Source organism: Amphiura filiformis, chromosome 10, assembly GCF_039555335.1.
Source record: "Amphiura filiformis chromosome 10, Afil_fr2py, whole genome shotgun sequence".
Lineage (NCBI taxonomy): Eukaryota > Metazoa > Echinodermata > Ophiuroidea > Amphilepidida > Amphiuridae > Amphiura > Amphiura filiformis.
In genome coordinates, this window is record NC_092637.1 from 12331597 (window position 1) to 12352596 (window position 21000).

Below are 21000 nucleotides of genomic sequence, written 5' to 3' on the forward strand. Positions count from 1 at the left end.
CTACTGCTGATAGCATTTATTGCTATCTACTGCTGATAGCATTTGTTGCTATCTACTGCGGATAGCATTTATTGCTATCTATTGCCAATAGCATTTATTGCCATCTACTGCTGATATAGCAAGCAATTATTGCTCTCATACTACTGATAGCATTTATTGCTATCTACTGCTGATAACATTTATTGCTATCTACTGCTGATAGCATTTATTGCCATCTACTTCTGTAGTACTGATAGTATTTATTGCTATATACTGCTGATAGCACTTTTTGCTATATTCGGCTGATAGCATTTATTGCTATCTACTGCTGATAGAATTAATTGCTATCTACTGCTGATAGCATTTATTGCTACTTGCTATCTACTGCTGATAGCATTTATTGCTACTTGCTATCTACTGCTGATAGCATTTATTGCTATCTACTGCTGATAGCATTTATTGCTATCTACTGCTGATAGCATTTATTGCTATCTACTGCTGATAGCATTTATTGCTATCTACTGCTTTGTTATTTCTATCTACTGCTGATAACATGCATAGCTATCTACTGTTGATAGCATTAATTGCTATCTACTGTTGATATCATTTATTGATATCTACTGCTGATATCACTTATTGCTATCTACTACTGATAGCATTTATTGCTATCTACTGCTGATAGTATTTATTGCTATCTACTGCTGATAGCATTTATTGTTATCTACTGCTGATAGCATTTATTGCTATCTACTGCTGATAGCATTTATTACTATCTACTGCTGATAGCATTTATTGCTATCTATTGCTAATAGCATTTATTGCCATCTACTGCTGATAGCAATTATTGCTCTCATACTACTGATAGCATTTATTGCTATCTACTGCTGATAGCATTTGTTGCTATCTACTGCGGATAGCATTTATTGCTATCTACTGCTGATAGCATTTATTGCTATCTACTGCTGATAGCATTTATTGCTATCTACTGCTGATAGCATTTATTGCTATCTACTGCTGATAGCATTTATTGCTATCTACTGCTGATAGCATTTGTTGCTATCTACTGCGGATAGCATTTATTGCTATCTACTGCTGATAGCATTTGTTGCTATCTACTGCTGATAGCATTTGTTGCTATCTATTGCTGATAGCATTTATTGCTATCTACTGCTGATAGCATGTATTGTTATCTACTGCTGATAGCATTTATTGCTATCTACTGCTGATATCATTTGTTGCTATCTACTGCTGATAGTATTTACTAGTATTGTTATCTGCTGCTGATAGCATATGTTGCTATCTACCGATGATAGCATTTATTGTTATCTTCTGCTGATAGCATATTTTGCAATCTACCGAAGAAAGCATGTATCGATATCATACTGCTGATAGCATTTATTGCTATATCTACATGTGCTCCCGATAGCATTTTTGCTATCTATTGATGAAAGTAGTTATTGCTACTACTGTATCATACTCCTGATAACTGATGAAAGCATCTATTGATTATTATTTTCTGAAAAAAGAAGAACTTTGTTTCAATCGGCTTCTATTATAAGAGCCTACTGATTTATTCAAATTGCTGTCGGGTACAATATATTCCGTGTATCCAGTGAAATTTGAGCTTGTAGCTAATCCAACGACATTCTAACACAGTTGATAAACATAACTGGCAGATTGGCACACACACACCCCTACTTGTAAACGCCGGCAACCAGAGACTCACACACATAGACCACCCCTACAATACACCCACCCACCCCACACTACCCACTCTACACTACCCTTTCTTTATTGTAATGAAAAAAGAAACCTGAAAAAGAACCGACCATTGCAACGTAGACTTTCCATGTTCCGGATCACCTCCTAAAAATATTTTTTAAAATATTTTCAAAATATTGTATGGCTACAGTTTAGGCCTATTATAATAGTACTGCATAAAATATCCCCATACATCCACTCCATACGTACACCCCACTTACATGGCAAAATTACACGATACCTTTTGGATGAACAGTTTCGCAGGCGCAGGGTTAATAAATCGCCGGCGGGGCACATGCAAGAACTGTTTGAGACGACCGGAGGAAAGCTCGCATTGGAGCGTATGCATGTATGCGACGTACACACGTTAGTACGGTGCTCCTCTCGCCATATAATCTGCTGCATGCATTGTACCAGCCTTGTGGATGCATGGGAACAATAAAAGGGTCTGTGATTAAATTCTTGTGGATATTATAATTCTTGGTTTCTTCAAAATCGTAAGTAAACTATTGTTTTTATTTCATATTTAAAATGTCTTTGTAAATTTGGAAGTAAGACGCTGAGTGAGGCGTTGCATGCATCGGTCATTAGCATCTTTGCTAGTCTAAGCAATTCCATACAATTCACCAAAATAGAGGTCCGCAACAAAGGATTCCCCTTATTTCATATTGTAAAATGATGCCAAGAAATGATAAAAGCCTCATCGTGCGCATTATTTTCACTGCATGATGCAAAATATCGATTCTGCATGGCTGCAATTTCCTAATGAACTAATTATTGTTATTTTATTGCATTATTATTTTACAATAATATTGTTTAATTGATTCGGTCAAGTACAAACATTTACGTAGTAAGTCAATTAGCTCTATAGCTATCAAAAAGCTGATATTTTGATGAAGAAAATAAAAATAATGGTGGTCTGTTTAATTAATTGTCGCATCTTTAAAATTGAGATAAATATTTCATCATGCTATGCCGCTGTCATCCGTTAGCACGTGTGAGCCCGGCTAGACGAACTTTTTCCTCCATCATGCACGTGTTTATTTTTAGAAAATGCCCAGGACAGCGTGAGGGACGAATGTGTTGGAGTGGACGGTCAGTTGTTTGAATTGAAGTTTATTAATTAAAATAGAAGAACCGAGATTTGATCAGGGAGATAGAGCACCTGCCTTTCAACACCATGCTAGAATAACATTGAACTCTGTAAATTATATATAAAAAGGGCCAAGCTGTGAAGGGATGAGTTGAAAGTACAGCAGCGGTCAAATTGTGCATTTGGCAATATTTACATTACTAAATCAACAACATTTTACTCAAGTTAGACTATCTTTTGAATAAAGTGCTCAATCCCAAAAGGGAGAGCGTATAAAAATTCAAAGAACAGACCTTCCAGGCATGAAACTCAGAGTAACGACTACCTATTCTGAAGGTCTGTTCTTTGAATTTTTTTTTTTACATTACTAAATCGATATAAAATTTACCAAATTAGTGCTTTTTTTACTTGAATTTTAGTAAACTGTTAATTGTTTTGTTTGAATATATTTACACACCATTGTAGATAAATTAACATAAGCACTCTTAGAAAATTCATTCTTGACTGTCATGTATGTAGAACCTTGAAGAAAGAAGAGGTTTTTTCTTGAGGATTAAATGAACACTTAAATGGTGCTTTCTGGCCTTTCCAGGACCTCTTTATTTAGCTGTATTTCTTCGTAAGACCATTTAAGGTGGTACTACACCCCTGATGAATGTTGTGACTAATTTTGCATTTTTCTCAAACAAACAAACAAGTAAAACAAAAAACTACACACTGGTAACAAAAGAATATGTATATTATAGGAGCAAGGAATCCAATTACTTCACTGAAATTTCAGTGATTCAAGATAAGTGGTTCATTACATATGTTAAGAAATGAGTTACATTCTAGCGGTACCTCTTTTCTGATCATAAATAACGTACCGCTTGTCTTGAGTCACTGCAATTCCAGTGTTGTAACTGGATTCCTTATAATAATATAGGCCTACATAACTTTTGGTACCAGTGTGTTATTATTTTTCGAGAAAAATTGAAAAATAGTCACAAATTTGTCAAGGGGTGTAGTACTACCTTAAGGTGGTTCGAAACGATGCTTCTGGAAAACAGAAACTGAATTTAGAACCATTTGAATAGATTGAATAAGTTAAGCTAAGTACACTGAGCAAAATAGTTTTTGTTTGAAGGAAATCGGACATACGGTTGTCAAGATATACATGTTTTTAGTTTCTTTGTATTCTATTGTTTTTGCCAATATATTGATGAAGTTAATGAGGAAAATTGGCAAAATGTGCTCATGAATATTCATGTGTGCCAATATTATACCAATATCTTATGAATAAACCTTCATACTAATTTTTATTTCATATGATTTTGACATGAAACTTTGCCAATGTGTTTCTATGGCCTAAAAGATTAAAATGTGATTTTCCGCTTACCATCTAATTTGCATATTTGCATAATTAATTAGCATTATACAAAAGGCTAATTAATTATGCAATATGCAAATTAGATGAGCGGGAAAAATCACATGTTAAAGGTTTAGGTCATAGAGACACATTGGCAAAGTTTCAGGTCAAAATTTTAAAGGTAAAAGTAGTATGAAGGTTTATTCATAAAATATTGGGAAAATATTGGCAAAAATTAATAATAATGAGCACATTTTGCAAATTTTCCTCATTAACTTCATCAATATATTGGCAAAAACAATAGAATACAAAGAATCTTTCAACAGCAATATCTCAAAAACCGTTTGTCCGATTTGGCTCAAATTTTAGAATTATGATTATTTTGCATATCTCTCTGCAACAAGTCTATTTTAATCTCAATCAGAGCAACTTGATTTTGCCTTTCGTACCCCCTTAAGGTTCTCCATACAGGACAGTAGAAGAACCTCTTTTTTATGGAATGGGAAAATTGAAATATCATTATGCGATCAAAGGTGTAATTTCAAATGTACCAACCCATCAGCGCTCCATCCAAAAAAGGTTTTAAAAAAGCTTAATTGACGGAGAAAATACGCAGAATAATGTAAAAATCTGAATTACTTTAAACATAATACACAGCTTCACACACATGCATCATTCACGATGTAGGACCATGAAACCTAAGTGAAAGTTGTATTGTTCACATCTGTAAAGTAACACGGCACCATCGCTTGGTAGCGAGATATTCAACGCCAAACTAAATTAACCGAATCTGTCAAAATGGTCACTGACAATTGCGGGCTATCCATATGATGCTTTATATAAACCACATTGGTCTAGATCCATTTAGAGGTACGGCGGACTCAGGCACAACTGCATTTTGAGTTGATATTAAGGGTAGATGCGGTGTTAGTGGTCGAAGCTGCCAAAAAATCGAGTTTCATTGTCTAAATCAATATATTATTGCAAAATAACACTTTGATGTTTTGCAAAAGTTTATTCTATAAATCATACTTCGAAAACTTACTTGATTTATTGTTGTTAATGTACGTTTGATAAAACTGTTCTTGTTCCAGCCCTCTTCACAACATAACTCTAGAACCTCAGGACGTAGAAAGTATATCTGTGATATTTGAATTCTTCTACACACTCGCTATGAAATGATCAATGCAATTTTTGACAAAGCTCACAACCATTCGCAAGATGCTGTGAACTACCAAATCGCAACAGTTTAAAATAGTTGCTAACCTTAAGTAAAGGTTAGTTAGAATAGATCAATTTAATTTACTGTTTTTCTCCATTTTCCTGAACTACACAATCTGAAAATCGTATAAAGATATAACCATACAAAGGAATAGACCTCTTGAAATGCAAATTGCGTTTTTGTTTCGCAAAAAATCGCCAAGAAAAGAATCTTGATAATGAATTCTACCAAAGGGAAGTTTAGTTATGCTGTTGTATTTTGTTCAATGGTAAAAAAACAGTGTAGGTCTAAAGCTAACATAGGCTATTTAGTAACCGACATAAGCTTGCACTAAATACGGCTGTTATTGAAAATAATATCTGTAGGTTTATTTAGAATATAACTTTCTGGTTGATTCATAAATATACACAAATAAATAACAACAAAAAATCAAGGTTGTCACAAAGCACGATAAGACAATTTTAATCGGACTCGTCAGTTGAGATCAGTATGGTTTCGAAAGCGCCGTGTGCATTGCCTGAAATTGAGCGGTTGTCCCCTCTCGTGCGGATGCTGATTCATCCTAGGGATTCATCCCTCCCAATTGAGCAGACTTTTATGACAATTTTTAAGTAAATTTCAGTTTGACATATTTTCAATAGCATGATGAAATCTTGTATTTGCAGCGATAATTTTGTATCAAATATTTACGAACATGTGCAGTATTGCCTAGTATCTTCTGAGGTAGCATTTGTTTTGATGTATTCGACAAAAAAGGGGGTTGATACCTCCTATTACTTATGGAATACATTACAAACATTAAAGTAGGTCATGTTTTTTTAATTAAATTTTCACAATGGTTTATTTTCATGGTTTCAACACGTATACTTTTTTCGCGGTGTAAAGTTAACTAGATATAATAAACGTATAATCTGGATTCACTATGAAATAATTTTATTTCATCGATCGTAATTGAAATTAAAAATTATCGGAGCGTGAAATTTACACCACCGCAAAATATAGACTAGTTGGTGACAAAACCAGGACCATGCATCCTGTGATTCACAACTTCCTTATTTGGGCATCAAAGCTGACTGGGATACAAAGAAATTATTTCTAAATTGGAGAATATTTTATTAAATGTCAAATTTGATATTTTCATTTTTAATGAGATGAGGTCTGGTGTATTGTAAAAGTAATAACAAATAAAATCGAGGTCATTCGAGGTCAAAGGTCATCTAGTGACTAAATTTTAACTTCGCCCGATTAGGCTTAAAGTTGGTGGGTGAAATTCTTCGTAAACCTATTGGTTTAATCCCAAAGAACAAAAATAAACATAAAAAACATAAATAAACGCATTGCTTGATTGTTTTATCTTTCTTTAACATGCCTTAAAATTAATAATACATAATAAATTAATAATACATTAACACAAACATGCCAAAAAATCCGCTGCAGCTTCTTTTGTGTTTGATGACGGTACATGATCAAAACTTCATCCCAAAAATTGGTATTAAAATAAATGTCTTAACAAGTATAAGCTCCCTATCAGCGTGAGACGATGTGGTCCGCTTTGTCTGAAATCTTCTTTATATTGGATTGGTAACAAACCATAATTGTTAATAATCATAACATATCTTCAGGCTATCTTCAGTAGATAGCATTAAAACCTATCCAAACATTAAGCATCTTTGGCCTCGTTTTGTGTGTTGAGATAAAAAGTCAGTTGATTTGGATGAGTATCAGGGATATAGAACACGAACCTAACCCTCTGAGCACTACCTGCCGATTTAACATTGCCTCTGATTGGTCAGTTGCGTGATATCTTCACTTTAATCACCAATCAGAATGGAGCTTTGCAAATAATTCACCCCATTTTTTGGCGCGGTAAAATTATTCTAACAATGTTGCTGATTTGTCCATTTGATATGAAAACTTCTTTTTGACCAATAGGCAGGTATTTCTCATATCCTAACCTTATGTTAGAACATTCAAGATAGTATATACCCGTTTTTGGTTATCTTTATCATATCTTGATTTCCAATTTTTCTATTTCAGATATAATACAAAACTAAAAACCCAAAGATATAGTTATTATTTTTTTCTGGACTTGAGAGTGTCATTTGACTCTTTTTAAACCATAGGATCCATAACATGTTCATCTATCAGGGGCACAGTTCTTAAACCCCAATACATTTGTACATTCATTGAATGAACTTTGAAAATTTGAGTACAAAAACTCATACTCTGCAACTTGAGGTCAAAGTTTGCACTATGATTATGTAATTGAGGTTATTGGACTATGCCATAGGGATGAGGCTATTGTGGTCCATAGTGATTGCCTCTATTCAATCCAGTGTGGAAGTCCGCGCAGTTTGTTTTGTCTGAAGTCTTCTTTATATATATTATGATAACAAACTATAATTATTAACAATCATAACGTATCTTGAGGCTATCTTCAGTAGATAGCATAAAATCTATGGTAAAATAATTACAGGTCCAGTATGACTAAAAACCCCGGTTTAAAAATATGTTGATTAAAAAGTAAGGTCCATATAGTTGATTAAAATCTGAATTTCATTTGAAAATGGTAATTTTGCGTCTTTATGTTTTCACAAGCCCTATTTTTATTAGATCAAATAATTCATATTTTGTGGGTCGGACATGCTGGCTTTTGCTCTATCTTTCAATCTTACTCCCGGAACTGGAGTTATGGTAGTGAAACTTTGCATTGGAGCGTATAGGGAAATTACAGTTTTTGTTCATTCTCTTCGGTTTGACACAATCGATTCACATTTTCTGAGCAGAAATTGAGAGAATATAATTTTGGACAAGTTGGAATTTTTTCCTTAAAAGTTTAGGCTGATGTTATAAATTCTGTTAAATTTTCCATTTGCAACAACAGTAATCTGAGGAATTGGCCAAGAATAGGATAAGTTATGACAACATTCTGACCTGCAAAATAATTTTGTAAATTAAATCTTAAAGGAGTATTTCGTGATCCTAGCATCCTCTTTTTATGACATTTTTCAGTACATATCCATGAAAAAAAGCCTAAATTCCCAAAATTTCAGTTGATTCCGATGCTGCGTTTGCGAGTTATGCATGATTATGTGTATAGCAGAACCTATCTTGACACTTTTTTTGTCACTTTCCGTGTATTTAATATGGTAAAATGACCTATCTCAAAGTTAGATCATTTTACCGCATTAGCCAAGATCCCCTAGAGAGCGCCAGAACACATTAATGATAATACGGCAAAACAACCTATCTCAAGATAGATCATTTTACCAAATAAATGAGTCTCGCTTTGTTTATTTTTATTACAAGGTAAAACAATGCAAAAGAATCTAACTCCCTAAAAATGGTTGTTATTTCAAAATTACTCAACCAAATTAGCCAAACTTGTGCAAATAATAAGATTGTTATATTTTCTAAGATATATAGATGTGTTTAATAATTTATTTTATACAAAACGAAAAACGTCAAGTGTTCAAACTTAAAAGCTCTTTTTCTCAAAACAGCGATTTTCAAGTTAGATCATTTTACCAAATCAGGGCCGTGCTCCATAGACAATGTGTTGTAATTTCGTTCCAGAATGAAATTCAAATTTCACGATATCTTTGCTAAACGAATTAAACTGCAAGAAATTTTTTGTACATAAACATTATGTAGCCAGAGGTTTCCAGTGATATAAAAATCTCAACTTTTTTTTAGAAAGGTGGGGGGTGATGCTGTGGGATCACGAAATGCCCTTCTAAGATTTCTTTTAGCAATAAACGAAATTAAAACTGAGCGACAAGTGACCCATAATTCTTGATTATATTTTACCAACTGTCATATCTAATCATTAATAATGGCATAACTCTAGGAATAACATTGCAGTAACTTTATACATCCGACCTTAATGGAGACCTTTGGCATCTACCATCATACTTCTTGTACACAGAGAGATACTCATTTTATAATTAACTCGTTACAGGCAGTATTTTTACAAGCATCAGATAGTAAAGACAAGGTCGTGTTATCGGATAATGAAATGGGTGCTGGCAAATTTTGTAGAATTTTTACGGGAGTATTATTTTGACATGCAGATACACCATAATCAGTAACTTAATGAATATAAAAAAGCAAATAAGGTGAGTCGGAGCAGTACCTGAACTAGCGGTGTTTGTGCGGAAACATTAAGGGATCTGGAATGACCGTTTTGAGCGTTTCGACAGTATTTTTTGTGGGACATGAGAGCACATCAGACATATCGAATTGCATTCTGAATACAAAGAATGTCTTTCTGATATCAAATAATTTTCATTTTTTTAAATTCACGAAATAATACAAATTTTATGACAAATTATTAAAATTATTAAATATTTTTCACATTTTTGATATATTATTGATATATCAATTTTTAATCATTTGCCATAAAATGTGTATTACATTGCGAATATCAAAAAATCAAAATTATTTGCATGCAAATCAGAATGCAAATGTCTGATGTGCTCTAATGTCCCACAATAAATACTGTCCAAACGTTCATACCCCACCCCTTAACTCAATAAAGCACACACTCACGGTGAGATGTATGGGTCCCAAAACTCATTGTGGTTTTATTTCTCCCATGTGCATGAATTTTCATGGAAGGAAGAAATAGCGAAAACTTTCGTTTTCGGAAGTTTTCACCTATTAGGCCTTTTTGTTGTTGTCATAACTCAATATCTAATGGGAAAAAGCATACAGCATAAATGTCAAATGCAAGAGTGTGATTTGACATGCATTTCTGGATTACTTTCCAGTCAATATGAACCTGAGATTTTTTGTGTTTGTTTTTACATTATATGTATATTAGGGTGATTCTGGTGATTAGATAGACAAAGTTTCAGTCTAAATCATCAGCCTGAACTCAAATAAAAAGGATATGATAATCGAAACGAGACATTTTTGGGCAGGATCGTAAATGGAGAAATTGCAAAAAACATCTGCCCGAGGTTATTTTTTCCCAATTTGGGTTTGTTGCGAATTTGTGATGTTAATAATAGTGAAAATATTGTCTGATCATGGGTTTCAGACCAGAATATATCTGGCATCTTGTATTTTTTGAGACATTTTTCAAGGTAATTCCTACTCTCAACATTGTCAATATTTTTAAAGGCCGATTTTATAATACTATAACTTCCGAACTCAATATCTTCGCTTATGAATGTCCGATTTCATTGGGGAACACGGCATTATGGAGCAAAATATCTCGTTATTAAAGATATGTAAAACACTCAAAATTGATAACCTGACCAAACGTGGCCCTTTTTGATATACCACGTCATTATGTGATTACAAAATAGGGTTGTTGGAGGATTTTGTTTTGTCAGTGAGCCTTTGCACCTGCTTCAGGATGGTTAATATCTAGCAATTAATTAGTTAAGGTTGTTGTGATTGTGCACCCTGTAATTATCAGGAGAAATATGGTTGACTAAATATAGCAAAAGCACCTGACTCTGGTGGCGGCAGGTGTAGGATCCTTAATTAACTTGTTGCAGATGATGGCATACCCAGCAAACACAAAACGTTTTCGACATCATTCGCAAAAGGTTATAAAAGGTTGTCAGAAAACGTTTAAATGTCGGGTTATATAAAGGGTATATTAAGAGTATAAAACGTTTTTATAACCTTAAAAAACATTTTATTGATAATCTACTGCTCAGCAAACAAAAAATGTTTTACAGAAAACGTTTAAATGTCGGGTTATATAAAGGGTATAAAAACGTTTTAATAACATTCCAAGAACATTCTTGAAAACTTGATACAAAACATTCTAAACAGAATGTTATTTTGGGGTTGAAAAAATATTTTGCGAAAAATGTTTGCCCAAAATATTTTCAATAACGTTTTAAAAACGTTTTCGTGACCTTTATATAACCCGACATTTAAATGTTATTAAAAGGTTTTGGAAAAAACATTTTAAGAACATTTCTGTGTTTGCTGGGTTCACATATTTTAACATAATGTTATTTAACTATTTACAAAATATTTGGCAAAAATGTTTGCAAAAATAGTTTACAATAACATTTTTTGAAAACATTTAAAAATATTGTTGTAGTGTGTTTTCATACAAAACGTTTTAAAACGTTATCATGACCTTTATATAACCCGACATTTTAATGTTCTTAAAACGTTTTTACCTAAACCAAAAGCCAAAATATAACTTATTTAAAACGTTTTTAAAACGTTTTTGTGTTTGCTGGGTATAGACTAACATAAATAAATGTGCTAAAATGTTGGCCATAAAGTTGGTGTGATCAAGCAAAATCAGTCTGAAGTTGGGCATATTCAATTTTCAGTTTTTTACATGATTGTTTAAAGTATTTGCAAAGTCACATTTTGCAGAAAACCCCATTGAAATTGAACATTTCGTTATAAAGATAGGAACAGTGGAAGTGTTCCAAAACAATATGCAAAAAAAGAATTATTGTCTTTGTTTGGCTAAATATGAAAATCAGTATCCGACTTCCGACTGATTTTGCTTGATCACATCACAATAGACTGATGTAAATAAATGTGATAAATTGTTGGGCATGAATATGTTGGTATCACATTTATTATAACATGATAGTTCGGACAAATCAATGATAGATGCAAACAGACGCTATCAGCAGTATATAGCAATAAATGCCTATGTATCAGCATTATAGATAGCAATAAATGCTATATAAATCGTCAATAAATGCTATCATCAGTAGATAGCAATAGATGCTATCATCAGTAGATAGCAATAGATGCTATCATTAGTAGATAGCAATAAATGCTATCGTCAGTAGATAGTAATAAATGCTATAATCGGCAATAAATGCTATCAGCAGTAGATGGCAATAAATGCTATCATCAGTAGATAACAATAAATGCTATCAGCAGTAGATAGCAATAAATGCTTATGCATATAGCAATAAATGCTATAATCGGCAATAAATGCTATCAGCAGTAGATAGCAATAGATGCTATAATCGGCAATAAATGCTATCATCAGTAGATAACAATAGATGCTATAATCGGCAATAAAAGCTATCATCAGTAGATAGCAATAAATGCTATCATCAGTAGATAGCAATAAATGCTATCATCAGTAGATAGCAATAAATGCTATCATCAGTAGATAGCAATGAATGCTATCAGCAGTAGATAGCAATAAATGCTATCACCAGTAGATAGCACGAAATGCTATCATCAGTAGATAGCAATAAATGCTATCATCAGTATATATAGCAATAAATGCTATCATCAGTAGATAGCAATAAATGCTATCATCAGTAGATAGCAATAAATGCTATCATCAGTAGATAGCAATAAATGCTATCACCAGTAGATAGCAACAAATGCCATCATCAGTAGATTGCAATCAAAGCTATCATCATTAAATTAAATGTTATCAATAGTAGATAGATATAGATGCTATTAGCAGTATAATGTATTCAGCAGTAGATGATAAATGCTATCCAAAGTAGATATCAATAATTGTTATCATCAGTCGATAGCAATAAATGATTTAAAACAATATATAACAAAATGCTATCAGCAGTAGATAGCAATAATTAGCAGTAAAAAAATAAATATCGATATCAGCAGGAGAAAGTAATAGAAGAATACTTTCAGGACCACGCGAACATAAATATTTATATTCAATGTGTCCAAAAGTACGCCTTTGCTGGCATCCAGGGCATACAGTAGTACATAAATAAAGCAATAAATTTATTCACCGCTGAAATCTATACGATTGAAATGAAGTTCCCTGGATGCGCTATGGGATGTCGGCAATAAATGGGCTATTCCAGTTGAAATCCATACACCCTCTGTTTAAGACATGAACTTAATATTTCACACAGGGAGTGTGCATTTTAAAAAGGGTTATACCTGAATGGATGACTCCATTTAAAATCTACGCCCCCTGTGTGAGAGTGATGTAGGTCATGTCTTCCATAGGGGTGTGTGGAATTCACTTGGAACAGCCGAATCTTTTCCGTAAGTTCACAGTAAGGTAAGGTAACTATGGACCTTTTCTTTACTTCATGGTTTGACTTACAACTAGCGGTGTTCTCATAAAGGAACTGACATCTGATATATTATTACATAAACGTACTGTTGATATACAAGTACATTATACAACTGGCGTAATGTTATTATTGGTATTTCTATTATTTATGTTTGGCAATTGTTGAAACAGAAAAATGGTTTGTGTTTAAGCAATGCGTGTTTTGGTTGAATATTATGCCATGTCTTATACGAAACAAGTTTATCCTTTGAAAATATAACAAAGTTAATATTTTAGTTCATAGGCTTCAAAGTTTGTTTGATTCTTTAAAATCAATTATCAATATAGCAGACTGTTGTACGTATACGAAATTTTTAAAAAATGGGCGTATGGACTAAATCGTGCATGTATTAAAAACTAGCCTCATTTACTAAAATCATTAAGAAGGAAAAAATGCAAGAAACAAGAAAACTGAGATCCATACCGATACCAGGCAAGGAAACTAACACAATTATAAACAAACAAACAAAAGCAAACAAACAAACAATGAGGAACTGCATCATAGTAGGACGAAAACGGTAAAATGACTTCTTTGACATTCCATTTTGGCTCATATCTGGAATTAAAGGAGTATTTCGTGATCCTAGCATCCTCTTATTGTGACATTTTTCAGTAGCTATCCACGAAAAAAATTCATTCCCAAAATTTCAGTTGATTCCGATTTTGTCTTTGCGAGTTATGCATGATTAAGTATATTACACTGCTCCGTTGGCAATATGTTGTAATTTCGTTCTGGTATATACCAGAACGAAATTCAAATTTCACGATATTTTTGCTAAACGAATTAATCTGCAAGAATTTTTTTGTACGTAAACATTATGTAGCCAGAGGTTTCCAGTGGTATAAAAATCTCAACTCTTTTTGAGAAAAGTGGGGGGTGATGCTGTGGATCACGAAATGTCCTTTTAAAGGCCGGTATTCAGAAAAGAAGACTAACTTTAGTTCTGGATAGTCCTTTTGTGAATACCGGCCCAACTAACAAAAAAGAGAACTAAAAGAACCTTCTTCGCTGGTTTCATGGTCTTTGTATGCTCTGGAATAATATATATTTTAAATTCCGTTCAGTTATCTGAACCAATCTATTATCAAAACACATTAAGAAAACCCACTACCATAAAACCATTTCACCAGTCTAGTTGTCAAATTCACGTCAAACTCGTCTGATTGAACGTTCGTTCTGTTATTCAAAGTCAGACCGCAAATGATGTAAATTGGGTAAAATGGAACGCGCAACCGTGAGTCACCTTCAATAATTTGCATATTTTTCACCGATTTCGATTAAATTAAGCCAAATTTTGCCCACTGTTGTGTAAAATAGAATTCAGCAGGGATTTTTAGAAAAGCACACAGTGGATCGCTGGGGAATATTATGCACTGAACTTGTTGCGAGAAAATTCGGAGAGGGATTGATCTTATTCTTCATGATGATGCCAAATGCTGAACTGTTTATAGCTATAACAATTAAATGCAATCCATCAAAATAAAAAAAATCGCATAACATTCCAAACAAATCATGCAAAAATATGACTATATTTCAAATCTGTAGAAAACCAGTAATTTATTGACAAATCGTGTGAGAAATTCTTTAACTTTGGGATATTTTACACAGTGTTTGGAAATTGTTAAAACAGTCTTACGATTTCATCACAGATGTCAGTACATCATCATACACATTCCTGCAAACACTAGCAAGTATTTCAGGGTGTGTAAAAGTATTGACTTATTCATAATGACAGTTGCTTATTTATTATACTTTTCGCAAAACAAGTTGATTCAATATACAAATTGGCCATTTCGTTTGACACTCCATACCCCTCATGTGGACAATTTATCTACATTCTTCCTCAGAGGGAGTATGGGTTTCAAATAGAATATACAATTGGGTAACATCATTTGAAGTAACAGTTGTGGAAGATATAGGTAAAGCCATGTACAAGGGAAGTATGGGTTTCAAAATAATTAATCATATATAGCCAATTCCGTTTGAAAAATATACTCCCTCTGTGAAAAACTTTTCATAAATCTTCAACGGGGGTGTAGATTTTAAATGGAGTAACTTTTGCATGCAACATTTGCATTACACGCTTCATTACAAGGTGTCCAAGTCCAAATTACCCCCATTACATTTTAGCACGTTTAAACAAACAAACTTGGTAACATAAGAAACCCTCCTTGGAAAAACTTCCTCTGAGCGACGAGAGGTGAATCTGTCAACTATGCGAGACTTTTATATTCCCAGTCTCCTCAACAGTCTCAAAATATTTATACAAATTTATCGCCTTTGCAATTGATAAGTGCCTGTAAATGAGGCTAAGTTTTCGCCTGAGGTGTTGCCTGCCTCTGAACATGAAGATGTTACTCGGATGACACCAATTCCCTGATGAACTCTATTCTTAAGGGATTTTGAGGTGTCAATGTTAGTTCGTCATACCTATTCATTGGGAAGTTGAACTCATGTGACGTGCAGATTTAGAGGAAAGTAATTTATAGTAACCTGTATCAAAAAGAGACACCACTATGGTATGGTCAATAAATAACTATCGGAAACAAAAAAATAGTGCTGCTGTCAAATACATGGTATCAGCATTAAATCTATAAGTGCAGCAATCTTAATAAAAATAAGAAAATGTTGCAAAATGGGTGAAGGTATGTCCATTGAAAGGCTCTGTTCAAATTCACACAGACGATCGAAGTATATCATCCGTTGATAGCAACACATGTTGGTATCAGTAAATAGCAATAAATGCTATCAGCGCAGTAGTTGGCAATAAATGCTGTCAGCAGTAGATAGGAATAAATGATATCAACAGCAATAAATGCTATCAGCAGTAGATATCAATAAATGCTATAAGCAGTTGATAGCAATAAATGTCATCAGCAGTAGATAGCAACAGCAATAAAATGCTATCATCATTAGATAGCAATAAATGCTATCAGCAGTATATATCAAGAAATGCTATCATCAGTAGATAGCAATAATTGTTATCATCAGTAAATAGCAATAAATGTTATCAGCAGTAGATCGCAATAAATGTTATCAGCAGTTGATAACAATACATGCTATCATCAGTAGATAGCAATAAATGCTATCAGCAGTAAATATCAGTAAATATCAAGAAATACATTCATCAGTAGATAGCATTAATTGATATCATCAATTGATAGCAATAAATGCAGATAGCAACACACGCTGTCATCAGTAAATATCAAGAAATGCTATCATCATTAGATAGCAATATTTGCTATCTTCAGTAGATAGCAATAAACGCTATCATCAGTAGATAGCAATAAATGTTATCAGCACTAGATAGTAATAAATGCTATCATCAGTAGATAGCAATAAATTCTATCATCAGTAGATAGCAATAAATGTTATCAGCACTAGATAGCAATAAATGCTATCAGTAGTAGATAGCAATAAATGCTATCAGCTGTAGATAGCAACACATGCTGTCATCAGTAAAATAATAATGCTATAATCGATAGATAGCAATAAAATGCTATAAGCAGTAGATGACAAAAAATGCTATCAGCAGTAGATAGCAATAAATGCTATCAGCAGTAGATAGCAATAAATGCTATCAGTAGTATGAGAGCAATAAATGCTATCAGCAGTAGATAGCAATACATGCTATCAGCAGTAGATAGCAATAATTGCTCTCAACAGTGGATAGCAATAAATGCTAGCAGCAGTTGGTAGCAATAACGTTAATCAGCAGTAGATAGCAATAAATGTTATCAGCAGTAGATAGCAATACATGCTATCAGCAGCAGATAGCAATAAATGTTATCAACAGTAGATAGCAATACATGCTATCAGCAGTAGATAGCAATGATTGCTATCAGCAGTAGATAGCAATAATTGCTATCATCAGTAGATAGCAATAAATGCTATCAGCAGTAGATAGCAATAAATGCTATCAGCAGTAGATAGCAATAAACGCTGTCAGCAGTAGACAGCAATTAATGCTGTCAGCAGTAGATAGCAATAAATACTATCAGCAGTAGATAGCAATAAATGTTATCAGCAGTAGATAGCAATAAATGCTATCAGCAGTAGATAGCAATAAATGCTATCAGCAGTAGATAGCAATAAATACTATCAGCAGAAGATAGCAATAAATGCTATCAGCAGTAGATAGCAAGAAATGCTATCAGTATATATTAATAATTGCTATCATCAGTAGATAGCAATATATGCTATCAGCATAGCAATAAATGCTATCAGCAGTAGATAGCAATAAATTTTATCATTAGTAAATGCTATGCTATCATAAGTATATAACAATAGTAGCTATTATCAGTAGATATCAAGAAATGCTTATCATCAGTGTAGCAATAAATGCTACCATCAGTAGATAGCAATAAATGCTATCAGCAGTAGATAACAATAAATGCTATCATCAGTAGATGGCAATAAATGCTATCATCAGTAGATAGCAATAAATGCTATCAGCAGTAGATAGCAATAAATGCTATCAGCAGTAGATAGCAATAAATGCTATCAGCAGTAGAGAGCAATAAATGCTACCAGCAGTAGATATCAATGCTACCAGCAGTAGATATCAATGCTACCAGCAGTAGATATCAATGCTATCATTAGTAAATAACAAATTATAAATGTTATCAATAGTAGATAGTAATACATGTCATAATCAGTAGTAAAAGTATATCAGCCACAAATAATATAACATTCTGTCAAAAGTAGATAATTATCAATATTAGTATAGCATATATAATGAATGCCAGTATAGATAGCACTCAGGAAGACAGCATTAAAGTCTATCATCAGCAGATAGCAATACAAATGTCATAATCAGTAGTAAAAGTATATGAGCCACAAAATAAAATGCTATCAAAAGTAGATTACAATCAATATCGGTACCATTATAGGAATTAATATTAGATAGCAATGCTATATATCAGCAGTAGGTACTAATGAATACTATAGTAAGTATAGATGGCGATAAATATTACAATAATTTACACTTTAGCAGAAATTATTTGAGACATAAAGTATAGTATTATGAGATATAATATTCGGCAATGTTATAACAACTTATGATATAGCAGATAGACGTTAACTCTCTTCACGCGGGTGTCGACTGCAGACGAGATGTTTCAATTTTTTTTAATTCAAAAATTTCAGAAATGACCATATTTGGAATCAGCATGAAAAATGCATTAAAATGAGTACAAACAAGCCTAGTATTGGTTCAGTAGTTCTTAAGATAGCTCTTGATATTTTGAGAAAATATTTCGAAGCGCATGGCTAGCACGCAGAGCATTAAGAGTACAGACGTTACAAACAATGCATTTCCTGAACTCGGTGAAGTTCAAACACGGTTCAAGTAACGCAATTTACACAAGTTTATCTTTCATTACAATCGCTAATCTATATCAACCCATCTAAACCAATAATACCTAATCCATAATTGGTTTTGGCCCAATTTATTGTTGAATCGCCCATGATGATGAACGATTTAATTAGGACCAATCAGCTGGTCTGTTACTTATTGCATTGCCAAGTACAATTCTTTTCATTGGTTAGTAAGAAACAACAAGATCGCGAGCGATGGACCTGTGAATGAAGCTTTACGGTATCAACATGATTAAATAAACACTCAAGACTCGCAAACTTTGAAACGTGTCTAATAATTTCAAAGTGATCTGGGGAAAAAATCAATTAATAGGAGACTTGGCTAACAAGCTATTTGATATATTTTTCTCAAGCAGAATTTAAAGTTGTTAACAAAAGACGACAATTTTTAAACATTATTATATTTTGGTTTAAATTATAATTTTATACAAGTTCACCCTCTCCACGCCGATGTCGACTGCAGACGACAAATTCAAAATTTTCTTGAAAAATTAAAAATTAAGAAATTATACATTTTCATGGCCATATTTGAAATCAGCATGAAAAGGGCATTAAAATGAGTACAAACAAGCCCAGTATTGGTTCAGGGGTTCTTGAGATAGCTCTTGATATTTTGAGAAAATATATCAAAACTTTTTTATATTGACGCATAATAGCATTACACCATGAGAGGAAAGGGTTATTCAGCGTATAACCCTACGGTTATATTAATTTTTCACAATCGTTCTATACCGGGCTAAATGTAATCATCGCCTGATGAGATATAAAGGTATAAGACTTGAATAACAGAAAGTTCAAAGCCGAGACATATGTTCTATAATGAATACTTAACGGAGCATCCGATGAAAGATTTATCACAGGTTTTTGAATGTCTTCTGTATGGCAAAGTGGGTTATCTATTTTAACTTTGGGCTGTTCCAGTTAGAACCCATACACCCGCTATGGAAGACATGACCTTAATTTTCCACACAGGGAGTGTGAATTTCAAATGGGGTTACCTGAATACGTAACTACATTTGAGTGTGAATGGTAAACTCCAAATGGGGTTATCCTGAATGGGTGTTCCAATTGAAATCTGCACTCCCTGTATGGGAAACTAAGGGCATGTTTTCCATAGGGGTATATGGATATCATCTATTTGTCGGGCAAAATTAAAATTCTTTTGACAGTTTTGAAACAAAAACACCGTGTAAATTGGGTTATTACTAGGTAAAATTAATACATTTCCATGCAGTTAAAAGTGAGCTGTGGGAAACTGCTTATCCAAAAATAGTCTGTTTCGTGAAATTCAAAAGTTTTCGGGGTCTGAGCTTTCGATCCTATCATCCTAGTAGGTCTATAGGATCTTTATCAAAGGCAAAGTGACAAGACAACACACAAGCATACATAGGGATATGGACTATTTTACACATAGATATGGGCACAAAGGAAATTTTCTTTGTGCCCATATCTATGTGTTTTACATGGTTCGAGGCCGTTCAATATTTACCCCATAGGGTGGGGTTTTGACAAAAAAAATTGACAAATAGAAATGCGGGTCCGCTCAAAATTTTCGGAACCCCCACTTGTATCCCCATTTTTTTTATACTATAGTGTTTAAAACTTAACACCCCCATGGTTCAAGGAAAAAATTAAGATTCCCCCACAAGATACCCAAAATTTCGGAAGCCCCCCTTAAAACTCCCACTCCCCACTCTAAACATTGAACGGTCCCTTAGAACATGTTGAAAATATAGAAGGCATCACATCAACTATGAGCAAAGGGTAATAAAAAGCCAGTGGCGGCACTACGGGGGGCAAGGGAGGCAAGGAAAATGTCCCCCCCCCCCCAGTTTTGTGTCCCAAACTCCAAAATTACGTAAATTTCCACTTTTTGCGGCAACTTTGCGCAAAATTTGTCAATCCCCTAAATTCACATGGCCCCCCCCCCCCAAGCCCCCGCCCCCAAAAAAAATCATGATGCCGCCACTGTATAAAGCTCATTGCGTTTGTCGTCTAACTCTTAAAAATATCAATGTTGTTTTTAACTCATCACGGGTTTCGTTATAGGGAGGGAGTCAGCTAATTTCCTTAAAAACTACATTAGTTATGTTTAAATACGTTTTCATCGATCTTTTGGTTTGTTCCCTAATAGGTCTGTCACACTACGACGGACTGGATCAAC

At 33.6% G+C, this 21000-nt stretch overlaps 1 protein-coding gene across 1 annotated transcript in view; it reads left to right on the top strand.

Annotated features, from left to right (window-relative positions):
* The first annotated feature begins 2063 nt into the window (after positions 1-2063).
* The window catches only part of LOC140162507 (actin, cytoplasmic-like), an 84704-nt gene continuing 65767 nt past the window's right edge, over positions 2064-21000 (top strand). Inside the window, exon 1 of the mRNA XM_072185752.1 lies at positions 2064-2237. The gene's annotated coding sequence lies outside the window, so the exon portion shown is untranslated. The remainder of the gene's footprint in view (positions 2238-21000) is intronic.